The sequence below is a fragment of the Alosa pseudoharengus genome, unplaced genomic scaffold (assembly GCF_046254945.1).
Source record: "Alosa pseudoharengus isolate Yale_2024_CS ecotype anadromous, Long Island Sound unplaced genomic scaffold, YU_APseudo_1.1 YU_APseudo_1.1_scf_12, whole genome shotgun sequence".
Classification (NCBI taxonomy): Eukaryota; Metazoa; Chordata; class Actinopteri; order Clupeiformes; family Clupeidae; genus Alosa; species Alosa pseudoharengus.
Genome location: NW_027468587.1, coordinates 21451900 through 21459724, shown reverse-complemented (window position 1 = coordinate 21459724; position 7825 = coordinate 21451900). Strand labels below are relative to the sequence as shown.

General features: G+C 44.2%; 1 protein-coding gene across 1 annotated transcript in view; it reads right to left on the bottom strand.

Annotated features, from left to right (window-relative positions):
• The window catches only part of fhl3a (four and a half LIM domains 3a), a 46033-nt gene extending 40563 nt beyond the window's left edge, over positions 1-5470 (bottom strand). The window contains exon 1 of the mRNA XM_076280461.1: positions 5321-5470. The gene's annotated coding sequence lies outside the window, so the exon portion shown is untranslated. The remainder of the gene's footprint in view (positions 1-5320) is intronic.
• Positions 5471-7825: the final 2355 nt, after the last annotated feature.

The following is a 7825-nucleotide window of genomic DNA, read 5'->3' as shown; positions in this document are numbered from 1 at the left end:
CAGACGCTCACTCAACAGTAACTGTATCAGGATCATTTTACATGACAAACACACACACACACACACACATACACGTGCGCACACACACGCATACCTCACATTACAAGTCACAGGGGGCTGTGTGCACATGCTTTCACAGACAACTGAACTGGCTGGAGCCTCTGGGTGAAGGGAGCGTTGAGGTCATCTGAGAGAACAGATGCACTCATGTCAGCAGCCCCATAAAGACACACAGACAGGGGCATGGACATGGGAGAGAGAGAGAGAGAGAGAGAGAGAGAGAGAGAGAGAGAGAGAGAGAGAGAGAGAGAGAGAGAGAGAAGTAAAGGGGGAAAAGTGGAATAATATGATGAAATTGACATGATGACATTTACTGAGTTGTTATTTCCTTATTCCTTACTAGCTGACTCTGACAGCATCTTTGATGTGTCTATTTCGTTCACACAGTCAAACCATTGACCTATAGTGCTACTGAACACACTGCATTTCTCTCCTGTCATTAGGTACATTTGAAAATGTCTAATTCAACAATTCATCTGCGTTTTCTGCACTATGGAAGTCACAGAGCTCTGAGTACAGGGAGAATGAGAGGAGGATGAAGAGGAGGGAGGTGTGGAAAAAGTAAAGAAGGGAGGAAGAGGAGGAGAAGAATCAAAGCAGTGGACCAGAGACTGGTGGTGACCACATCACTTCACCAAAGGGGGCCCACCAGAAGAGATCACATTTCAGCACTGTAGCAGGGGAGGAAGCATACACACACCACACACACACACACACACATACACACACACACATACACATTCACACAAACACTCATGCACATGCACACACACACATAAACACATACAAACACACACACACACATACGCACACACATACACACCTAGAGAGAGAGAGAGAGAGAGAGAGAGAGAGAGAGAGAGAGGGAGCAATGGCAGAGAATATCTGCCAGTTTTAGGCAGTGAACTAATGACAATTGTGGTGTGAGCAGTCCTTCTCCACATGCCTGACTATGAGGCAATCCTTTCCCCTCGCATCCAAAACCAACAAGGCCATGGGAACCTGGGGCGCTACACTAACCGCCGGGAAGGGAAGCCCACCCACCCCTTATGCTGCTCCCACTCACAGCCCTCATCAGCACTGGGTCAGTATTATAGCACTGGTGTCCAGCTCCCACCTTACCGGCGCTCTCTCTCTCCATGACAGCGCTGTGGCTCCACTTTTTAGGAAAATATGGTTTTCATGGTTAGATGCGTTCCTGAAAAGCCCAGTCAGACACTCGCACAAAGACTCTGTCTGCTGTTGTTTTCCTACATAATATGATACTGCAATATCCACAATCTGTTGGAATCTGATCCACTTTAGACATATTATTAAACATGAATTAGTTTGTTTATTAGTTTATTATTTTGTATTGCTAGTTATTGTAATACAACACCCAACTGACATGAAAAATTAGAGAATTTGGAGAATTGGGAGGTATGTGTTGCATTTCACTTGTCTAGTCTGCCTCATGGCAGAGTCCAACCTCTCCACCCTCACTCAAACACACACACCGTGTTTCCCATACATTGACTTATTTGTGGCGGCCCACCACAATATCAACATTGACCACCACACAATGATTTTTACAGGTTGTACTAAATTGTGCTTAAATCTGGTTAGCATCATAGCACGCTGCGCTAATTTGTTTAAAACGGTTGCATTCAAGTTAATTCTGTAAACCTGCCACCACAAATAGAATTCAATTCTGTGGGAAACACTGACACATATATATGCGCACACGCAAGAAGAAGGCAACACACTCCCTCCTGACACTAGCCATGTTAGCATATTTCACAGTTTGCAGAGAACAGAGAAAACAGAAGAGAGGGAGGAAAGAGAGAAAAAGATGAAGAGAGGGATGGAGAGGGTGGAATCGGCTCCCTCCAAGAAAAGACAGATATTAAAAGAGGGAGAAATAAAGAGGCAAAAAAAAGAGATGAGAAGAGACAGAGTAATAGAAAGAGAGAGAGATAGAGAGAGCATAGAAAAAAATTGAGAAACAGAGTGCGGGAGAGTGGAAGGTTGCAGTCTGTCAATTGTGTGAAACCCTACTCCTCAGCACACCCCAGGAGCTCATCGCTCGCAGGAAAGAAGGAACCACCATACACCACAGCCACTGCCTCCAGCTCCTCCACCACCTCCCACCTCCTTCAGCACCTCCTGGGCTCCCCCAGGACCTCTGCACTCATCTCTCTCTCTCTCTCTCTATCTCTCTCTCTCTCTCACACACACTCTCTCTTCCCCTGCTCGCCCTTACGCTCCTGCTGGCTGACCGACGGCGGCCGTAACCTTCTGATAAACACAGACCTCTCGAAAGAATGTGGCCACGGTCAAGGCTCACTGGAGGACTGCCACTTTCACGCTGAGAGGTGGAGAGAGAGAGAGAGAGAGAGAGAGAGAGAGAAAAAGAAGTGAGGGAAAAGATAAAAAAGACAAAAGTAGAGAAAAGTATTGTGAGGAAGAGAGGGAAAGACAGAGAGAGAGAGAGAGAGAGCGAGATAAGTGAAGAAAAAGATAGAAAGACAAAAGTAGGGAAAATTAGTGGGAGAGAGAAAGACAGAGAGAGATTAAGAAAATGGAAGACAACGATAGAGAGACAGATAAAAGTAAAGAAAAGTAGATGAAAAAGGCAAGGATAAAGAGAGAGAGGAGGAGAGAGAGGGCCAGCCGAAAGCAAACAGACACGTCTTCAGTCAATCCCCATCTCATACAGTGGCAACATTCCAGACAGTGAAAGCTTCCATGAAAAAAAAAAATGGTGAAGTTTGAGCTCTTGTGTTGCCCTCATTATCCTACGACTTAGACACTTTAAAAATGTCCTTGTTGAAATAACAGACTAGCTTTGTTGGCACAGTCAAGCTCCATGGGCACCCAGCTCCTCGTGGGGGAAGGCAGCTGGCTGTTGTGTCAGGAAGTGACAGGCTATTTCGGTGGAGCTCTGGGAACAACCAGGCCAGACCTGCACCAATCCAGGCTATCCCAAAAAGAAACTTAAACTTCAAAACAGCCAAAGTTTTCAGCTGACCACAGGCAGGAGTTCATGACAGGGGCTTGCTGCTTCTAGTGTATGTCTCTGACAATCTGCTCCAAGCCTGTCCATCATCCAGCAATTGACAATGCCATGCTCTGAATAATGTCTTGAGGATGTGATGTAGTATGCCTCATGATGGTTTCACCCGTTTAACCCAAACTATTGAAGGACAACTTCTTCACTGGGACTTTATGATGCCATCCCTTACCTTGTAATCCTGCTAAGTGGGTTGGAGTAGAATTCCAGAGAGATGGCATATTCCCACACTGAGTTCAATACACATGGAGTCTCCGCACACACACACACACACACACACAAACACACACACACACACACACACACACACACACACACACACACACACACACACACACACACACACACACACACACACACACACACAGACAGCCTCATCCTGCAAACTTTCAAGCTTTTCAAGAATGATTTCAAAACGCCAATCAGGTACATATAAAGACATCAGGGCAGTGCATGTGTGTGTGTGTGTGTGTGTGTGTGTGTGTGTGTGTGTGTGTGTGTGTGAGAGAGAGAGAGAGAGAGAGAGAGAGAGAAAGAAAGAGAGTGAATGGGAGCACTGAGCCCACTGAAGTCAGCCGACCACCTGCTGGAAAGCCAGGATACCGCAGAGGGTTTAGTCACGAGAGTTGGGTTTTGAGTTTGAAAAAAGGAACTAGGCAAGGAAATAGAGCAAGAGAGAGAGAGAGAGAAAGAAAGAAACACAGACACAGAGTCTCCGTCAACAGCCAGCGAGACGTTATGTCTCTCCAGTGCTAGAGACAGTCCTGGCACTCCTGGTCTACCTCTCTCACTCCAGTTTGACTCAGAGTCATGCTCCACAGACTGGGAGTCAAAGAAGCCTTCCGTTTCCAACCCACCACTGCGACTGGAGATAGGCTCAGTGGCACCACTGAGTCCTGTGAAAAAGCCACTGAAACCCACAGTCTCTCTGTGCTTTCTACAAGCTGCTTCTGCACAAGCTGTGTGTGTGTGTGTGTGTGTGTGTGTGTGTGTGTGTGTGTGTGTGTTTACAATCAGGCTGATATGGGTTTACATGTGTTGGAAACTTTTACTCATTTGCCTATTCAGGTTTACTTCCCTTTGCACAAAGCCCAGCTGTTTGTCATCACCTCACTATGGGATGAGATCTTTTACGGAAAAGTTCTCTGATTAATTTCCAACCTTACCTTGTCCAAACACTGATGATAAAGAATCACTCTTAAGAGCCATAAGAGAACATCCTCCATAGTAGTAGTATCCACAGCCAGCAACTCATCAAGTATGAGAGTCAGCATTTCAGAAACTAGAGCTGGCCTCCTGACCTGTGCTCCTCTGACAATTGAATAGCACGTCTGGTAGGCTACACTCATCTCAGTTTAACCTCACGTTTGCTGTCATGACTTCAGCCCATAGCAAGGCTAGAGGCATCCAGTATGGATTTGCTGAGAAGATTAACAGGCAGCCTACTGGGACCTCTCAGATGAGTCAGCGTTTAGGGCGGCCTACACATCCAAAGCGGGCTCAGCCACCAGCCAAGTAGCACATCCTGTCACAGTGGCAGGAAGCTCCGGACAAGTTCCTACTTAGAACCGTCTGATGACAAGGTAGACAAATATTCTGTAGAGTACTACTCACATGCCACTCCAAGTACACGCCTCCCGGGAGAACGCAAAATTAGGAAGATCTCTCTCTCTCTCTCTTTAGACCCGTAAAAAGCACAGAAAGACAATAAACCCGCTATTTAACGTGTGGTTAAAATGTAAAAACTTAACATTGACGCCCTGGACGTTATAGAATAAGCTATAATGACAGTGGCAGTTTAGCTGGCCACCTCTCCAGGACAGGCATCCTGACTCCTCAAGATTTCCTCTTCTGTCAAATCATTCATTTGAAGCATTTCGCGTGGCGTGGTTTTGCTGATGACGATTGCTTTTCCGGTGGAATTGCACAGCCTTTATAAACACAATCATGGAAAGCTCATTCAGAAGTCATCCGATGATCACAGCATACTTTCAACCTAACTGTATTGCCATCCTATCTAGTCTACTTCAGTTAGACATAAATTGCAAATGTTCTGCGTAAACACCGGCAATACCGAACACATCTCCATTAAGTGAAAAAGATTCACTTGAAAGATGTGCAGGGTCCGTTACTTCCATTGAAACTCTGAAGCCAAGGTAACTTTTAAAAAATCATAATTAAGCTGACCAAAAGTTATGTTTATCTTACCTGGTATTCGTTGAAGTTGTCTTCTATGCTGTTACAGCAAGATTAATGCTGCCGTCTCCCCTCAAGCGCTCTTTCCCTGGGCACTGAAACGCGTCGGGTTGCAGTCTGGTCACTATTCCCCTAGCGCAGACAAGTTGGATTCTTTCTTTCTTTTCCCTGTACAACGAAGAGTGATAGAACCGACAGTCCCACGCGCTTCTAAACCACTGAGGAAGTTAGTGAGTCAGAAGATCCCGCCCCATTGAGAGAGAGAGAAAAAAATTCCCTCCCTCTCCTGAACTTTTAAGTAAGTTAATGAAATGCCCACGAAACGAAATCTAAAAGTAGTTGACGGAAAGTTGTGGTATGGAGCCCGTGGTTTAGACTTATTTAAACTACAACGAATGGCTATACTCTGCTCACCTGTTGATACAGGCAGCGATTCCTCGAATCCTATCACTAAACTTGATGTAATGTCAAGTAAATGTGTGGCCTATACTTTCAAAATAATGAAGGTGCGCGTTTACATATTTAGGCTAAAGTTAAACATGGCTATTCTTATCCTGATAACACATGAATAGTCAAAGTTGCCCATAATGAATTACTATTAAACAGATTTGTTTAAAATGCAATTAAGGTGCATGTGAGATTTTATCAAATTTTCAAAGCCATGTAGTGCCAGGTTGAGTAAACCAAAATGACTTTCTCTCTGTTTTTGGTCATTGTAGCAGGCAGCATAGGTTATTTCTTTGGATGAGTGGATGGTGATTTCATTTCAGTGATTCTCTCAGAAATCCTATCATCCCATCCCATACACTGTTTCTCTTTTTACTTAGCTAACCACTGTGGCAGTTCACTCTTGAATCAGTCAAAGGCCAAACAGGAGATGGAAGCTTTTTTTTGCGTCTTCTAAGTGAGTGTGAGTTTAAAATAACACCAATGTTGTACAACAGAGCACATTAGGTGAGAGAAAAACCACAGATGTTCAAAGTGGGGATGGTGTTATTGGAAATGTCATCATTGTGTGGCTTGTTGGAAGATTTCAAATTACACTCTGAAAGCCCAAAGCCCAAACATCCTTTAGTAAGTGTGGTCCTCCATGTTTCGTCCATTCTCACCTCTTCTCTTCTTGGTCTGTCTGGTTGTGTGGAATCCCTTTCCTGGAAAAGATGGGGGTTGTGCTACGCTTGTCCACTTCAATGCACTTGAATGTTAGGCTAAAGCATCCTACAAAATGGGCTGAAAACATGGATTCCACACATATTTCCATAAACATGTGAGATTCCACTTAGTTAAAAAGCAAGACAATTGGAAAAGCATGGTGCCTGCGGATGCTGTCCCACAAACACCCCCTTCCCTTCCCTATCCACCTTCTCCTTCTCCTCCTCTTCCTCCTCCACCTCCCTCTTTAAATTATAAACTCTAATTTTACACTCTGAGGCATGGGTCTTTGAGGCACACGTGACAAATTAGAGGACAGGACCAGCTCTGTTCATCTCAGCAACATAATATGATGAGCCAGTCTCTCTCATCTGTATCCTTAGTGTTCACACAGACATTCTAGCATGATACATGAATTAAAGGAATGGGGTAATTATAAGCATCTAAATGGATTGGTAAGGAGGGGCTGCAGAACGGCACCTGGTTACCTGCCATCCAAACTTAGATGGATGTCATGATGATGCTTGCAGCATGTAGGCCACCTGTCATATTAGCAAAGTTCAATGACAATCTGAAATTAGCAATGGCTAGTTTTTTATATTGATGGTGAGGTGAGGTAAGAAAACTGTTGATATGTGTGGACAGGTGGTACAATTCCACATTGGCTAACCACAAACAGGTTAAAGAGCTTAGAGAATTACTTGATAAGACCTTATCTGGTAAATTGAAATTGTGGTGCTATTTTGTGCTGGGCCATGCATACGATGGCCTCTGTATGAACATGTTATTACAGAGGTGTAAAAATGTCAGAGTATCATAAATAAGGCAGTCATAGGATGTCGTGTTGCCCAAATAGTATAGCATAACTTTGCATGGAAAGGAACATTGGAGTTACCAATAACCAGCCTGGAGGACAAACTCAAACGTGGTGAGATCAGGAAATTACTTTGTCACAGTTTAAGAATTTAGTGGTCAAGAATGCTGCTCAAAATGGTAAAAACAAAGAAGAAGTGGAGCCCACGAGAAGCAGTTCAGTATGCACAAGGTGCTTTACATAATTGGGTTATCATTGTACTATATGGTGGGTTAGGTGACAATTGGAAAGTATTGGGTGATTGACTACATTACTGCCAGAGAGGAGGTAGATGGTAAGCTGCTTTGTCTGTGAGCAACAAGTGCAAAGACAAGCAGCAGAGAAAACTAGATGGCTTTAAGGCCAAATCAGAGGCAATGGATGAACTGACAAACTGTTGAGAAGGGCTAAATCAGATGAAGAGAATTGTGGGCTACGGTTAAGAAATCAAATCAGGTTTTGAGATCATTGACGGGTTTGTTTGAGAATAAATTTGTTGATGTTAACTCTAT